This window comes from Pongo pygmaeus, chromosome 21 (assembly GCF_028885625.2).
Source record: "Pongo pygmaeus isolate AG05252 chromosome 21, NHGRI_mPonPyg2-v2.0_pri, whole genome shotgun sequence".
NCBI lineage: Eukaryota > Metazoa > Chordata > Mammalia > Primates > Hominidae > Pongo > Pongo pygmaeus.
Genome location: NC_072394.2, coordinates 31,526,001 through 31,543,704, shown reverse-complemented (window position 1 = coordinate 31,543,704; position 17,704 = coordinate 31,526,001). Strand labels below are relative to the sequence as shown.

Here is a 17,704-nt window from a genome sequence, read left to right as displayed (position 1 = left end):
CTATGCAGGCTCAGTGTCAGTACTCCCCACTCTTTTTTAAATGTTGTGAAATCCTCACCTGCGTCCTGAGTATTGTTGTCCCCCCAACTCCCACTCCAGAGAAAGGAAGTGATTTACCACTGGCCATGTGGCTAGCTCATGCCAGCTCAAGGGCCAGAGCTCCAGTGCTCATGCTCTCCATTGAGCTACCAAAGAGAGGTCATCTGAGCAAGTCCATATGCACCGCACTGTCCCAGGGCCACCAGGAGCTCAGAGAAGGGAGCTGGCTTTTGCCAAAGAAGTAAGTGATGGCAAAGTAGAGGACACGTGACTTAAGATGGACCTTGAAGAAAGAAGAACAGATTAGCATATTTGAAGCAGGGGCCATAGCACGTCCAAAGACAGAACACTGGAATTTGTGGAGAGTGCCTGTCCCTGGGTGGGTTCACACAGAGGCTAGAGTAGAAAGGTAAATAGGGCTAAGTTGCCAAGAGCCTTGAATGCCAGCCTGAGGAGAATGAACTTCATCCTGCCAAAAAAGACAAGGGTGTGGGTGGTGGTGAGCAAGGCTATATTTTAGGCAGGTGAGTCAGTAACAATGAGGGGAGAACTGTCAGTCCCCCAGGAGGGGAAGATGAGTTGCCACACCGGCAGTACATGTCTCCAGAAAGTGTGAGACTGCACAGGCACCTTCCAGAGCATGGGAAGGCGGAAAGGGTAACATCTGAATAGGAAGATGAGAAACCTTTGCTTCTGTATTGGTGTCAAGACATCAAGAGACTTGCTGTTGAACCTGTTGGACTGGTCAATCTAGGTTTAAACGGCAGCTCTCCTACTTACTAGCTGGGCGGCTTTGGGCAAGTGATCTACCTTCTCTGGGCCCCCATTTCCTTGTCTGGTCGGTGTAGTAAGTGTTGCTCACTGTAGGCTGTGTCCGGCGCAGTTCCTAGCTCCTGATGACGATGGTAGCTCTGTGTATTGCCCCCATCCTGCTATTTTGTTTGTTTTTGCCAAAGCCTCATAGGCCAATCATACGTTTTCACTTTGCTTCTTACTAACAATTTGTAATAGCATTCTTTCCCCCAAAGAGATCTCCAAACCCCTTAGCAAGTGCCTCCAGTGAGTTCCCCTTGGCTTGGTAGGCTTTAACTGGTTGTTGTAACCAAAAGTCCATATGGACCTCTCTGTGGGCACGACCTTGTTGGCATCTTTCTTTTTATAACCACAAATTGTTCTGTCCCCATATGGAAGAGTGACCATTCCCCTTTAGCTAGTAATGGCACCTTAGCATCTTCCTCCTGGCAAGGGCCCCTGAGGACCTCAGCCTTTCCCTTGGGCTCTTTCTTTGCTAATCACAGCAGCCACAGCTGAACCTGTCTCTGGGGACCAATTGAGGCAGTTGGCAGCTTTTATTTTCGGTCCCACACTTAATAAGTTGAGGAGGGGAATTAGGGTATCCACACGGCTAACTGCCAATTACCTGGGCTGTTTCTAGAGACAAATAGTTCCCCTTAGTTGGTGTTGGGTTTCACCCAGTGTCTGTGTACTAATTAAAGTGCTTAGAGGAACTACCATCCCAGTGCCTATTGCCTCTTGACCTCCCAAGGCCAGAAAGACGAGGTTTAAGTGAGTCTGGGTTCTCAGATGCAGACAAGATGACTCAGTGTGGAGCCCTGCCTGCTGGTCACCACGGAGACCTCCAAATCTCAGAATCTGCAGTCTTGCCTACTGTTTCTCTGTGTGCATTTGGCAGACTTTTTAATACTAGCACTTTTGGCAGTATACTCCAAGGAATCAAATTGTTTAAAACAATATTAAGCAAGTCTTCATGTCTAGGAGCTTTCACAGTAACTGCTTGCTCCACTGCCCTGACTTTCTGGCACACTTGAGATACAACTGACATCTCTTTGCAGCAGCATGCTGTCTCGGCTTTAAGCTTTGCTCAGACCCTTTCCCTCAGTAAGTCATACCCTGCTGACTTACTGGGCCTTACATGGGCCTGCCACTTGTTGCTGCAAGAGTGTTTGTCTCTTCCTTGTATAAGTGGGGCGTGGATTGAGCTTCAGGGATGCAGCATAGAGCCTGTCTCCTCCTGTTAACATTCATCCGCTTTAAAGGGGAGTCTCAGGCTGGGCGTTTTGGTGCACGCCTGTAATCCTAGCTATTGGGGAGGCTGAAGCAGGAGAATCGCTTGAACTTGGGAGGCGGAGGTTGCAGTGAGCTGAGATGGTGCCACTGCACTCCAACCTGGGCAACAGAGCAAGACTCCGTCTCCAAAAAAAAAAAAAAAAATGGGCGGGTCTCAGGTTCTGCTAGAAACTTTCAAGGAGGAGGAAGACCTCACTGTTGCCCTGTTAGAAAGGGCTCTGGTGCTTTGAGCTGAAGTCTGCCTCCCTCCGAACACTCTTTGGCCTGATTTCCCTCAGCCCCAGCCACACAAGTTGTACGTCTCACCTGTGCTGGGGATGCCCTGTTTAGAGCACTCATGTGCCACTGTCCAGTTAGTTTTTGCCTTAATAAATAAGGGGCCTAGAAAGGGCCTCTTCTCAGTATTCTTTGTGCCATGTTCCTTTCTCAGAATCTGAATGGTGTGTTATTCTCCCATTAAAAAAATGCCTGGGGCCTGGCGCGGTGGCTCAGGCCTGTAATCCCAGCACTTTGGGAGGCCGAGGCTGGCAAATCACCTGAGGTAAGGAGTTCAAGACCAGCGTTGCCAACATGGTGAAACCCCATCTCTACTAAAAATACAAAAATTAGCCGGGCATCATGGCACACACCTGTAATCCCAGCTACTCAGGAGGCTGAGGCAGGAGAATCACTTGAAGCCGGGAGGTGGAGGTTGCAGTGAGCCGAGATTGTGTCATTGCACTCCAGCCTGGGCAACAGAGTGAGACTCTGTGTCAAAAAAAAAAAAGAAAAAAAAAATGCCTGGCATGTACATTAAACTTCCCAGCCCTCAGGGGCTTTGCAGAACCTGTGCATCCTTGGGGTTAGAAGGAGTCCAGGTTAAGAACCCCTGTGCTGGCCCCAAGTCCTTCATTTGGCAGATGAAGAAATGAAGTCTCCAGAGGGGGAGTAGGGAGAGAGCTAGAGGGGCCTGGAACCAGGTTTCCCACCTTTACTCTTAGCACCAGACAAGATCCTTCATCTTCCCGTGTTTCACTTCAGTGCCTCTTAGTAGGTTGCCTCCTGGGAGCACATTCCTATGATTGCATCTGTGCTGTTATAGCCTGGGCGACAGTCTGCCTTTCAGAGAATCCGTGGGACTGGCTTCCTCTGGATACACTTAAGTGGGTGAACAGAATGTGGAAGATGGTGGTAGGGGGTGGCTACGTAAAGGGTGAACCCCTGCTGAGCACAGGCTGGTGCTCAGTTCCTTGTAGGGCTGCCCCAGCCACCTCTTTCAACAATCCGTGTGTTTTGAATGTGGCATATGGGAGTCCTCCACCAGTCCCAACATATCTGGCAGCACTTCAGCCAGGATTCCACTTCCTGGACCACTTGTTAGCTAAAGAGACTTATAGGATATATTTGCCATTTTACAAATGGTTGGGTCTAGAAAGAGGCTTTGTGCATTTTAAGATCTTGGGCAGGGCGTTGTGGCTCACACCTGTAATCCCAGCACTTTGGGAGGCCAAGGCAGGAGGATCACTTGACCCCAGGAGTTCAAGACCAGCTTGGCCAACATGGCGAAACCCTGTCTCTACTAAAAATACAAAAATTAGCCAGGCATGGTGGTGTGCGCCTGTAGTCCCAGCTACTCAGGAGAATCACTCGAACCCAGGAGGTGGAGGTTGCAGTGAGCTGAGATTGCACCGCTGCACTCCAGCTTGGACGACAGCAAGACTAATAAGACTAATTAGCTGGGCACGGTGGCATGCACCTGTGGTCCCTACTCAGAAAACTGAGGTGGAAGGATCACTTAAGCTAGGGAAGCCAAGGCTGCAGTGAGCCAGGATCATGCCTTTGCACTCCAGCCTGACAGAGCAAGGCCCTATCTCAGAAAAAAAAAAAGACATCTTGGGAAGTCCATACTTTCAGACTAAACCGCAGTGTTCCAGTCATAAGTCTACTCTTCTCATTAACCTCTTACCATACCTAACTTAGACTCAGGGGACACATTCTGAGGCCGGGCCTGCTCCAAATAGCCACACTTGGATTTCAAGGAACCCCTCCACGTGAAACAGATGTATTTGCCAAAGTTGGCCATCTTCTTCCCCTTGAAAGAAAGCCTCCTGTTGAGAAGTCAGTAAGGGGAATAGTAGTGGAGAGAGCTGAAGTCGAGACAGGAGCCCCCTGGTTGTGTAACTGATAGACTATGTAATGTCAGGAAAATCTGTAATCCCTGCATGCCTCATTTCTGTCACCCAGCTCTGAAGGTGTGAGAGAGGGGAGCAGCACCCTGTAGCATGGTAGAAAAATAGCATGGGCTTCCGACTTGGACATGGTCCCAGCTCTGTCCCTTACCAGCTGCTGGAGTTTGGAGAAGTGGCCCAGCTCTCTGAGCATCACTGTCCACACCTGGCTTGCTGGGATTTTCAGTGGGAACGTGTGCAGAACACTTGGCAGTGACGCAGGAACTCAACCAAAGGCAGAGATTTTTTTTTATAATCATGTGTTTATGTTAAAACCCTATTATGTGGAATGAATGATTCTGTGAAGTTTTATTGCTATGTACTAATTCCCAGTTTCTAGCTATCACCTGGTATTTGAGCTCTTCCTAAAAACCCAACACTGCTGCTTGGTCACCTGAGAGGGTTAAGAGAAGCAGCAGACTCTCTCTGTCCTGCAGGAAGCTCAGGGTCTAAGATGGTAAGGTTGGAGCACACGACAAGGCTAGTGGGATCTGAGGTCATCCATGCCTTTTCACTGGGCAGGGGGACAGAAGAATTCCCATAGAGACTGGGCCCTCTGGGAGTGTTTCCTGGGGAAGGCGTGTGGATGGGAACCCAAAGGGTGAGTGCAATCTGAGTGACAGATGGGGGGTGGGAATTGGGGTAGCCAGACCATCAGGAGCTGAAGACCCAAAGCAGGAGGGAGGCTGTCACCTCAAGAGAAGACCAACTTGAGGCCAAGGCATCTTTTCTGGAATTTTTGCCCCGGCAGGTGACTGCAGTGAGGTTTTATGGGTTTGGTTTTGTGTTTTTTTTGGATGTGATTTGCAGCCGCTGTTGTAGCTTATTAAGGTACCTCCTGTGCACCTCACTCTGCCTGCTATGTATACTATCACTGGTCTTTGTACCCGGCAAAGTAGACATTTCCTCATTTTAGGCTGAGCAAACTGAGGCTCGGGGGACCCTGACTTGGTGAAGGTCAGCTGGGATGTAAATTTTGGATCTTCCTACTCCAAAGCCCATACCTTGAGAGAACACCACCTCCAAGCCACGCTCCTCTGCATTTGGGGCCTGCCCCTGGATATCTGCCTGTGGGTGAGCTGCCTTGGTTTGGTCTCCTGGTAAGGGCTCAGATGTCATAAGGCGTGGACCTGTGGTCTTCTGGGTTGTCATGGAGCACTGCGAAGCTCCTGTTGTATATGTTGTATAATGTCTGCCCTCTTGCTCCTCTTTTTCCTAACATCTTGCCCCTTCTGTATACCCGAAGACTGAAAACAGTGTTATCCCATTTGTCAGTACTCCCATTCCTTCGACCCTGACAACAGGCACGTTCACAGCACAGTCATCCCTGTTTTTGCCCTACTTTAAGCACCACAGTTGGGAGAGCAGCCTTAGAGGAATGATGCATCAGGAAGCGTGACTCCCTGGCCTTGGTGCCTCTGAGTGATTGGAGGAGACATTCGTGCTGGGGCCACCGAACCCCCAGGGCTGGCATGTTGATGTCTGAATGTGAAAAGCCAGATGCTTTGGTGTTTTAAACAAGTGAAGAATGACTAACCCCACTTAGAGGAAGGAGAGGACTGCTGTCTGTGACCCTGACAGATGACTTTCCCTCTGTGCGCTTGTGAGGCCTGCTTGCTCCACAGCACGATATGCTGAAAATTAATAACCTGAGCCTCAGTTTGCTCATCTGTAAAATGAGGATAATTCTTACATGGTCCTTTGGACAAATGAGGTATTGCATATTAAGTTTGCACGGCAGCTAGCATGTCATAGGTATCATTAGCTACGGTGATAATACCACTACACAGGACTGCGGGTGAATTTAGGTAGGAGTGAATTCTTGGCTAGCCACCCAATAATACCCCACTTTGAGTTTATACTGTGCCTTAGTCTATGAGTATGCCAATGGGATGACTTTCTTTTCTATTAACTAGATCTGAGAGGCAGGATAGTAAGAGAAAACCGGGCTTTGGGTTTGAAGTCCCAGTCTGTGATACCCTAAGAACCAAAATGACCATTAACATGAATGACAGCAAGATCGATCTTACTGAATGCCCCACCCTGTGTGAGGTGCCATGACAGGCAATTTACTTGAAGAATTCTTCACTCTTCACAGCAGGCCCCTGGAAGAGGAAAGAGTTCCATGCCCATTTTCTAGTTTAGGAGAAGGAGACTCAGATCATGGAAATAGCTAGTAAATGGCAGAGCTTGTATTTGAACCAGGACTGTCTGCCATAGAGCCTGTGCTCTTCCCTGAGAGAGCACTGGAGTGATGATAAACCTCGTGATTACCAGACTTCCACATTTCCTAAGACAGTACAATTTTAAAAACTGGGGAGGCAGGTCCAGGAGGGAAGCAATTTTTAAAACCATTCCTACTTACTTTCATCATCATTTCATCAAAGAAATGACGTTTTAGGCCAGGCATGGTAGCTCATGCCTATAATAATCCCAGCACTTTGGGAGACCAAGGCAGGAGGATTGCATGAACGAAGCCAGGAGTTTGAGACCAACCTGGGCCACATAATGAGACCCCGTCTCTACAAAAATAAAAATTAAATCTAGCCAGGTGTAGTGGCATGTGCCTATAATCCCAGCTGCTCAGGAGGCTGAGGCAGGAGGGTTGCTTGAGCCCAGGAATTTAATGCTGCAGTGAGCTATGGTTGTGCCACTGTACTTCAGCTTGGGTGACAGAGTGAGACCCTGTGTCTTAGAAAAGAAAGCAAAAGGTAATGACATTTTGACACTAATAAAGTAGGAAGGCCATCCTTTTAGAGTAAGGGCTAATCACCAAGGTATTCTGTGCCTGCAGGCTGAGGAGTAGGGGAAGGAGGTGAACACGTGCCATCCTTGTCTCCAGCCCCATCCTCCTGTGCATGTTCCCCTCAGATCTTCCAGGCTTCTGTTCTCCAAGCTGCTAATGGCCTCCATGAAAGTAGTTCAGTTTCTCAGTCTCCTTAAACAGACCAGACACCTGCCTGACTGGCAGAGGAGCTTGCTGGAAGACCATTCACTGCCTGGTTGGCACCATGTCCCCCTTTGTCCCCCGAGCACTAGACCTGTGCACAGGCACGTAAGCCTTCCATGAGCCTTTTTTCTGAGTGAGTCTATTTATAAATGAAGGGATTAGATGGGTTTTAAACTCCACTTAAGACTCTTCTTGTCTTCTCTAGGAAGGGATTTTGCACCGTTACATGTCAAAAGCAGGGGATTTGGAGTGAGACTGCCCTGAGTTAAACCCTTTTCTCTACCACTTACTGGCTATGAGGCTGTTCTCTCTGAGCTTCAGTTTTCTCATCTCTAAGAGTAGGAGGACAATAACCCCTACCTCTTAGGGTTGCTGGGGTGAAATGAGGCAATGGATGTAAAACACTCAATCCTTTAACAGTGATTGGAAAGCAGTGTTGCTTTACAAGGTTGTTCCCTATGTCACAGTTAGAACTTGCACATACAGACTGCTCAGTAAGTGATTGCTGTTATGCCAGTTACAGAGAAATAAGAAGGTGGGATGCACTGAGAGAACATGGTCCAAGAGCTGAAATGAGAAAGGTAAGGATTCATAGCACATTTTCCCAGATCACTGACACCTTCCACCCCCAAGATCATCTCAGGTGCAAGCTACTGGAACCATTGCTGAGCCGGCTTTGGAAGCACTGATTGAAGACTGTCATAGTGCAGAGACTTTGGGTAGTGAAGCTGGAAACTTTGGATTAAGTGCTGGTTCTACTGCTCAGCAACTCTGGCATGGGGCACGTTGCTCCATTTCTCTGGGCCTGTTTTCTTGTGAAAACTGGCCAAATCCCTCCTCACAGTAATCATGGAAGAGCACTACAGATGTCAGTTGCAGGTGTGTCACATCACCACTTTTCATTATGCTTAGCAGGTGTGATTTTTGCCCTCAAGGAGCAGGCTCCGGTCAGAGGTAGGGGTTCCACAGAGAGGGATGAGAAGAGCCCCGGTAGAAGCTGGGTAGCCAGGCAGTCAGGCACAGCCTGAGTGGTCAGGGAGCTGAGATGTGGCATCTGCTAGGATGAAGCATCACAAGCCTAAGGCCTCCCCAAGGGCCCACTGGGGCTGAGACCTACACCCTTTATTGTGCCCACAAGTACCTAGGAGGGTCTGCTGCTTAAACTCAGAACCATGTGGTCTGAGCCATTCCTGTTCATAGCTACAGAAAGCACCTCCACTACCTTCGGCGAGCTTACTGTGCTGTTAGCTCCCTAGGAAAAGTGCTCTTTCTGTGATGGCAGACGGGAAAAGAACCCCAAGCAAAGATCCTCTTGCCAATAGAGAGCCCTCTTATTTTCCTTCTTTGTGCCCACAAGAGAGAACCAGACTGAGACCTGTAGGCTGTTCTGAGGCTTCCAACAGGAGGGCCAGAGCCAGTGCCAGAGCTAGAGGGAGCAGGGAGGAGCCTTTGGGAAATGTCAGCTTCACTTCCTGGCATGGGACCCAGTGATTATAGTGGTCATTACAAGCTGGTATCTCAGGAGTTCTTGCAGAGTGCTGTGCTGTTGGTCTGACCTTCTGCAGTCACACTGTGTTCTGCTAGTTTGTTATGTAAAAAGGAACCTCTGGTTTCTGAACCTGCCTCCTTGCCAACACTGCTTTTCAGCTGCCACGTGCTACCTTCCTGCTGATGGGCATCCTTTTCAGGAGATTGTCCACAGGGAGGGAGGAAAGGAATGCTGGAAAGTCATAACTGGTCCCAAAGATTATTTTAGCACATCACGTGTGGCTGTGTAATTTCTTGTCGTATTTCACAAGGTCTTAATGTCTCATATGGTGAGGGCCTACCCTAAATACCCTCTTCCCCCATCTTCAGGTTGATCTGCTGTGTCTACAGAAAGCATGGGGAGAAAGCAATAGGCATGCTAAATAGAGCTAGAATTTGAGATGGCTGCTGAATCATCAGGGAGTATGTTTATGATGATTTTCTTTTTCCAAGTCAAAAACTGGGATACAAGACCCACAAGTGGATTTTTTTTGAGGGGAATTAACAGACCGAGAAACAGAAGCAGCAGAGTGAAAGACTGGGCCCAAGAAATCCTGTATTTTCTTTCCAGATCAGCCACACCCACTTTCTTGGTCACCCACTTTCTTGGTCACCCACTCCCTGGGCAGTAGAGCAGGGAGTCACGTAGTCTAACCTCCCGTTTGGCAGTGTGGAAGCTCTCCTTTGTCCACTGGGCATGGAAGAGTCCAGACAAGACCCCACATCTGGACCTTTCTATTGGAGCTGCCAGCTTTTCTTGTTCATTAAAGTACCCTATTTTTCCTATTAAAAAGTAAAATGTGACATTGGTGTGTGTTCAGTATTAAAAATCAGAAGTGAGGGAAGAGGAAAATCCAGTCACAACAAGCACAACATGTTGGTGTATTTCTTGTCAGATTTGCTACACTGAGGGGTTTGTGTTTTTACATAGTTATGGTCATGCTGTGCGCTACACAACTTTGTAACCTACTCTCTTCCACCTACCCCACCCAGGGAAGTGCTTTTGTCATAATCTTCAAAATGTCATGCAATGATCTCCTTTCCTCTGTAGTATATCAATGCGTTGAAGGATCATTTGCTTACTTAATCCTTATTTTTGGACTTGTGAGTTATTGTCTTGTAATTTAAATATTTCAATGAACTTCTTTATCCATAAAGTTATTTTCATATTTAGGTTTATCTGTTAAGCTTGGCTTTCAGGAGTGGAATTTCAGGGAGCCACCAATCTAAACACCTTTGAAGCCCTAAAAACAGTGCCAGACTACCTTCCAGAAGCTTTATCCCCTCCTCCAGCAGTGTGCGGGGCACCCTCACCAGCCAGAAACACTTTTAATGGTTGTGTGGCTGAGAACCATGGCCTGTTCAGATTTAACACGTTTATAGTCTCTGGTTGGGGACAGTTGGCTAGGAAGGGGTGGACTCATTGAGTATGTTCGTCCCTGCTGTGGGCCAGGAACCTGAGTCGTTCCACTCAGACCTCAACCAAGAGTCCCCAGTGTTCAGAGGGAGAAACTGAGGCCAACAGGCAGTAAAGTATCCAATATTTTCCTATCCTGCTGCCTCTTGGGAGGACTAGCCAGGTCCCTTCCCAAGAGCTGAGGACAACGAGCTGGTGTTGTCAGCCTGCACAGGTGGCAAGTCATGACAGCACGGTGCTGGCTCTGCCTGACAAAGAAAGGAAGCCACTGGGGGATTGCGCGCACAGTGAAAGACTTGTCTGCTTTGGTCATTCAGGCACTTTAAAAACTCCTAGATGGGCCAAGGTAGGTGGATCACTTGAGCCCAGGAGTTCAAGACCAGCCTGGACAACATGACAAAACCTTGTCTCTACTAAAAATACAAAAATTAGCCTGGCATAGTGGCATGTGCCCTGTAGTCACAGCTACTCGGGAGGCTGAGGTGGGAGGATCACTTGAGCACAGGAGTTCAAGGCTGCAGTGAGCTGTGATCAAGGCACTGTACTCCAGCCTGGGTGACAGAGCAAGACCCTGTCTCAAAAAACCTCCTAGATGATTCCATGTGCAACGAGACTGGAGCATTGTTGCCCTAGATGGCCCGCCCTGCCCAGGACAGCGCTATACTTAGCACTGATCCGATAGCTCAGAGCGGGGGGCTGTCCAAGGCTAATCTCTGTGGGCCCTTGTATTATAGGCCTCCAGTAGAATAAGCCACTGAAGGGCAGGCTTCTTGTCTTATTCCTGAGGCCTGGCTCTAAGGCAGTTTCCAAATAATAGCCAATACTAATAGGATCAGGCCCTCTTCTTGGTTTTACGTTCATTTAATCTTCATAATAGCCTGTGACGCAGGTACAGGTGATGAGACCAGGGAACAGAGGACTTAAATTCCCCCACAGTCGAGTGGCAGCTCCTGTTTACTCAGTCACCCATTCTGGCTCCAGAGCCCTAGTTCTTAACCCCCACAGTGCACTGCAGCTGGCAGTGCAGGCCCAGTCCAGCCCTGCCCCTGGGTGTGGGATTCTGGCCCTTGTTAAGACCTTAGCGGGTAGCCTGGTTTGGATTCTCAGAGGCCTGAGCTTCACTCTTCTCTTCTGTAAAACAGGATTACTGAACCTAGAGAGGGTTGCTGTGGCGTTTATAACAAACAGCACAATTAGTCACAGAGAGTGGGGAAGAAAGCATGGGTGGAAGCAATGCTGGCAAGGTCTATGGGGACAGACTATCCAGGGTGGGCCCTGCGGCGTCTTGCTCCTAATAGTACGGGGAAGCCAGGATTCACGATTGGTTTGACAGCTAGAGCCAGCAAGCTTGGGTTCCCAGCAAGTGTCTGCCCCTTAGTCAGTGTGACCTTGGGTAAGTTACTTAACCTGAGCCTCAGTTTGTCTTATCTGAAAAACAAGCACGTGTGTCTAGACCAGGGAGGTTGTGAAGCTAGATTTACCCCATCTATTTAGAGCTCTGCCCCACAGCCCCTAGCACACATAGCTTCAGTGTTCCTCTGGGTTGAGGGCTGGTGCCCAGGCCTGCTGACCAATGTCCCCTCCTTACTCACCTTCTGTCTTCCAGGTCGATTCCTCGGGACCCACAGTCTCACCACGTCTCCTCCAGAGGACGGCAGAGGGTACAGGTGGTGGCCTGGCCGGTTGGCGATCTCCCGACAGCTGGATCCGGCAATGTGAAGCTTTTGTTTGGGTTTCCCCGCTTCTTTTTAGTTTTGCTTTATTTTTTTCCTTTTCTTTTTTTTTTTTTTTTTTTTTTTCCTCTTTCCTTTTTTTTAATTTAAACCATTGAGACTTCAGAAGAGCAGGACGCAATGCTGTGGACAAGCACCAATTTCTTTAAAGAAATTCATTGTGGACAAGGCATATGTATAAATTTCACTTAATTTTTATAAGGGGTTAGGGAGCTATTTTTGGTTTTGTCCTTCACTTTCCCTCTGTCTTACTTCTTTATACTTCTCTCAGTTCTACTTATGACACCTCACTTCCCTAGAGAAGGCCTGCCTCCCCATAGGGAATCTGGGGGTTTCTTCTGGAACGGGGCATGAGGACACAAGGAGGCCTCTGGGCCACGCCTCCCTACCAGATGCAGGAACTCCCGGACTCCTTGGTGGGCTGGCCCTGGCTAGCCCTTGGGCCTCGGAGATGATCAGAGGCGAAGAACCGCCTGGAAGAGGAAGGCCAGGGTTTGGCCAGGAGAACTAAGAAGGTCTCAACTCCAGGCTTTGTTCTGTTTAAGCTATTGGGAGCCCCAGGCCACACCAGGACTTACAGTGGTGGGAATCCATTCCTCTTCCACCCTGTGTTGCAGGGAACTAGGAGGTAAGGGTGGAGGGCGACCATCTCGCACTTGCTGGCGGTGGAGCAGCCATCCCTGCCTTTCTGTTGGGAAAAACTGTTGTGCCAAACTCTTGTGTGGAACACAGCTGGGTCTTCAGCAGGCGTCTGTCACTGCTGTGAGGTCAGCACTTCTCACCTAACTGCCTCCTGGATTGTCATCTTCCCAGATGTGTCCCATAGTGTCCAGGTGTCACAGAGACGGCCTGAGGCCCTAAGATCTGGTTGTGACTTTGCCATGATAACAGGCTGTCCTGAACTGGCTGCCGTTGTCGTGTTCTCACAGTGAAGGGCATGCCCTGTGTGCCGGGGTCCATGGTGTCATATGCAGTGACACACACTGTCAAGCGCCATTTCCCTCACCCCTGGAGACTTACTGTTAGGTGCCTGCCCTCAGTATAGACGTATCCAATGGGAAAACAGCGGACCTGCCCAGAGCAGGGATGTGTCGTGGAACTGGGTAGACCCCCTGCAGCGTTAGGGGCCCATTTGTGGGCTCACCACCTTCAGGCTTCCCCAGCCATGACATGTCAGCCCCGCCACCCATGCCTGTCTGCTGCAGCCATCCTTGCACTCTCACACTTCCCTAGGGGAAGCTGTCCTCCCCCTGGGCTGCTGCTCTGAGCCCATCTGTCCTCCCCCTGCAAGAAGGGGCAATGCTCTTGTGTTGTCCTTCTGTCTGGACGCGCCTGGCCACTCTAAAGGCTTTTCACCCCATTATGGCCAAATACTATAGGGCCACTGGGGAGGGGGAAGGGAATCCTTTTGTGTTCATTTTTGTTTGTTTCACCTAAACCAGCATAGGATTGATAGGGGAGACGGTTGGAGGGCATTTCCGTTTCTATGTGACCAAGGCAGGGGCTTTTACCCGCTAAGCAGCAATCCTTTGGCCCTGAGAATTTGGGGGAGAACAGTGCATCAGGCCAGGCTCAGCAATATGTTTGCTCACATTCTTTCAGCCTACTCTCACCCCCCTCAACACCAAACTTTCTTCCTTGTGAGCGGAAGCTTGGCTGCTGTTAGCAGGATCCCACAGGTGATAACCGGGCCCTTCCCTTCCTAGGCCAAAACCCGTTGTGACTGCCTGTCTCTCCTGTCTCTGACTTCTCAGGCAGCCTCCTGAGTGCACTGAGTTGTATCCAAGAGGGTGGGAACAGCAGCATCCCCTAATTGCAGTACACGGTTCCTTTTCCGCCCGCCACCCTGCCTTCTCTTGGGGACAGCTGTCTCTCTCTGTACATGAGCAAATGGGAAAAAACAGTCCCCAAACCCAGCACACCCCGCCCCCCCCCCGCCCCGGCTGCAGCCCACACTGTAACATCCCTAGTGAGGCTCCAGCCTAATGAGCCTCTTACTTTTTCTTCCCTCCCCAGGTCCCGTAGCTCTAACTAAAAAGTTCTTGGAGCCATCGTGCTCCCTCTTTGTTGTTTTTCTTGCTGTCAGAGTAGCAAGAAACAGCACCCCTGTAGGTGACAGGTGGGCAGCCTGGTAGGGGTCGCCAGCCTCCATGCCCCTTCATCTTCCAGTTCTTGCTTAGTGGCACGACCTCTTTCCGTAGCATAAATGCAGGCCAGCGTTTTAGCCCCAAGTGCCTGCCCCTGCTTCTTATCCCTCCCCTGCTTTCTCAAATACTTGCCCACCTCAGGCACTCAGCGGGCTCCGCCATGGTGAGAGAACTGGCTGTGGCTCAGCCCTGGGTAGCACCTGTAGTCTCAGTGCCACTCTCCACTGTCCCCTTGTGGATCGGCTTCCACTCACTGTCGCGTCCTCACTCCTGCGTCTTCACTGGGTCTCAGGCTGCCAGCAGCTCTCTGGTGCATCATCTCAACACCACCAAGTTTGTAGGACCTGCCCAAGTTCTAGTAGTATTCAAACCTTAAAATGGCAGTAATTCGTTCTCCTCGGCTCTGTGGCAAGGATAGCCCTTTGGAGGGGGACTCTTGACCTTGGCTGTTAGGGATCTGAACTTGGTTTTCCCATCAGAAGAATCAGCAGGACAGATCGTAGTGCCTTATTCCATTGTCCTCCCCTGGCCAGGCCTCCTGGCTTAGCTGGAAGTGCATGGCTTCTTTCTCCCTATCTGTGTCCTCTGTCACTTGCTCTTTCACTGTCTCTCTCATTCCCAGAGAGCCACGGGGGAGGGATCACCCTCTCACCCCCCACACCCTCTTCCTGAGGGCTGTAGCCAGGTCCGCATCTCCCCACCACCACCACGGCACTCACTCGCAGCTATAGCCCAGGACAGAAAAACTGTGCTTTGGACAGGTGCACACTCTCTGCCTCTTACCTCTAGCCAGGAGGATGCCTCAGTCTGTTCATTCGAGACTGGCCCCGTCTGAACCCTCTCTGGGCACTGGGGACTAAGGTTGCAGGCCTTAGCCTCGTCTCATCCCAGAGGCATTGGGTCAGGAGAATGGGAATTTTTTTCCTCCCACCTGGACATAGTTTGCCCCTGTGGCTGCCTTTCTGAGGGAGTATATTAAATGTTTACTTAAGAAACACCCTGTTTACAGCCAGAGGAGAAACACCCAACACTGGGTGGAGATTTGACTCTGGACAGGGCCTGGCCTCCTTAGTGGCACTGCCAGGGGGGCCCCAGAGCGAATGAGGGCAGAGATGCCCGGGGCAGGGGCAAACGCCCTCCGCTCCCTCTGCTCCCGACCCTGTGGTGCTAGGACCACTCCCCGCCTTCCCTACGGCTCCCTCGCCCTGCACATTTCCCCACCTCCACATTCCCTTCCTCCAGGATCTCAGCTCCTTAACATATCAGTTGTCTCCTAGCCTAGAAAACCAGTGTTTGGAGCAATAAGATGATTATTTTTGCTTGAATCTTTTTCTAAGAGAAGGAAAAGAGCTGGCATTGTGGGAATTTTCTTTTTATTCTGTTAGCTGTTTACCTTCTTAGAAGACATCTTATTAGGATGGATGTCTGGGTTTTAGCCTTGGGGTATCTTTTGGAAACTTAGAAAAGCAGGAGTCAGGCTGCCACCCCCTAAGGAGGGACCTTAACGTTCTGCCCTTGCCTGGTTCCATATGGCTCCTTCCAGCTCTGCCCACCAAGTGCAGCTCCCACTCTCCATCCTGCCCATACGCCCCTCTTCCCCCCCACATCTGGGGGCGCTGGTGGCACTTACTCTAGGTGGGTCTCAGACTATCCCTCCCCTTGGCTGGTTTTCCCTCGTAGGCCTGTCTGGCAGCCCCCAGACAGACGTAGCTCCTGGGAGTCTTGGCCCTGGCAACCTTGGAAAAGCCAAACTGACATTTTTTAGCTCTTCAGGCCACTGGGTTTTGGAGGCAGAAGTCCAGAGATACTGGCTCTGCCAAGCTGTCATACTGGGCTGTGGCACAGCCTTCGAGACAACACAGATGTATCTCTGGTCCTGCCCTACCTAGGCTTCGAGGGGCTTCTGTCTGGAGAAATGCCCTCAAAGGGTAACCAGTAGGTGTGGCATTGGATTGGCCAGTGTTAGCATCTACAGCCATCACCAAGAGATGAGGCCGCTGCCGTTGCCTGCCCGAGGACCCCTAAGGTTATAGACGGTATCAGCAGGAAGGCTGTCCCGGTGGTTTTCTAGGAGAGCCCACAGGAGGAAGGGAGCCTCTTCAGGGGCACTGGAATCTTTTGTGCCAGGGGCTTCTTTTCGTCAGAGCCGGGGAGTACATTTCAGTGACTTCTTAAACATTTGTGTGGGACAGATGAGCGTGAGGGAGGTTTTAAGCCAGGCACAAAGTTAGTTTCCAATACTAGTTAATAAATCTATTTTTCTTCATTTCCTTTTTTTGCACAGAAGCTGGTAATCTAGGACCTACGTGTGAACAACTTTATATGAATATTTTTTGTACTTGGTTTACTTGGGTTGGTATGATACATTATATTTAAGTTCCTTGAACACTGTGGATCCCCTAATGTGTATGAATGACTGAGGCTTTGTAAATTAAGGGACGTTTGTGTGAATAAAGTTATTTGATGGGGTCAAAGAAGCCATATGTGATTTGAAAAAGAGTGTTTTGTGGTTTGTTGCCCCTGTTTGGGAGGGTGGCAAGGCCAGCCCATGCTGCAGCCCCCCATCCCAGCTGGTGGGTGGTGGGAGAGAAGGATCCTTGGCCGTTTCCATGTCCCCGTGCTTGAAGAAGCTGCCTGATGGCCTTTGACTGGCCTTCCCATTCTACATCTGAGAAACCAGCACTTGGAAGTGCAGGAAGCTATCTGAAATCGTGCAGCTGCCACTGGGGGATCCTGGATCCAAACTAAGCCTAGTCTGCCCTTCCAGGGGGTCCGGGGCCTAAGCAAACATTGTGGGCCTCTCCTCCAGACATCTCAGAAGCCCCCTCAACCCCCAACCCTGTGGTTCTGCAAGTTCTACCTTTGAGAGAGTTTTAACAAAGAGCTAAAAGAGCAGGGGTCTCCATACCACAGCGCAAGGGTGTAAGGATCAAGTTTTGGAAAAGCTCAGCAGAGAGGTCGGTTCCATCAGAGGTCAGAGGTCAGCTCAGTGGCCTGAGGTTGGTAGCATCCATGTCCAAAAAGCAAAGGGGTCCAGTCAAGCCAGGCCATCCTGGTTGGTTGGGGAATGGGAAAAAGAGCACATAGTCCATCTCCCTTTCTGCCTGGGCCAACAAAAGCCACATTCCATGAGGACCAGGGACTGGAATTTATGAAAAGCCAGATGTTTCTGTGACCATCATACTGCATAGTAGGTGTGATGTGTGCTCCTCTACGCATAAGAGAACTAAAACCCAGAGAAATCAAGACTGCTGGGTGAGTGCCAGGCGGGCTGGGGAAAGAGCTCCCGCCACTTGCCAGCCGGGACAGGTAACTGAGCCTTGCTGAACATCTACTTCCTCAACGAAAGCGGGGGTGATGACAGCTACCTTCAGACAAGTTGCAGGCTAAATAAGAACCTAATATTGGGCCCAGCACGTAGTAGGCACTCAAATGAATTTTCGATTTTCCCAAAGAGGTTTGGGATTCTCCCGGAGTCTGCTGAGCACTAAGCCCCGACTCCTGGCATCGTGCAGCCTTGGTGAGGCTGCCCAGGCAGGTGAGGGTTGATGTTTACTGTGGAGCCCATCATTCAGGGGCTCTCCCAGGGAGACCCG

General features: G+C 50.1%; 1 protein-coding gene across 1 annotated transcript in view; it reads left to right on the top strand.

Annotated features, from left to right (window-relative positions):
• The window catches only part of STK35 (serine/threonine kinase 35), a 47,119-nt gene extending 30,514 nt beyond the window's left edge, over positions 1 to 16,605 (top strand). Inside the window, exon 4 of the mRNA XM_054467507.2 lies at positions 11,835 to 16,605. The gene's annotated coding sequence lies outside the window, so the exon portion shown is untranslated. The remainder of the gene's footprint in view (positions 1 to 11,834) is intronic.
• Positions 16,606 to 17,704: the final 1,099 nt, after the last annotated feature.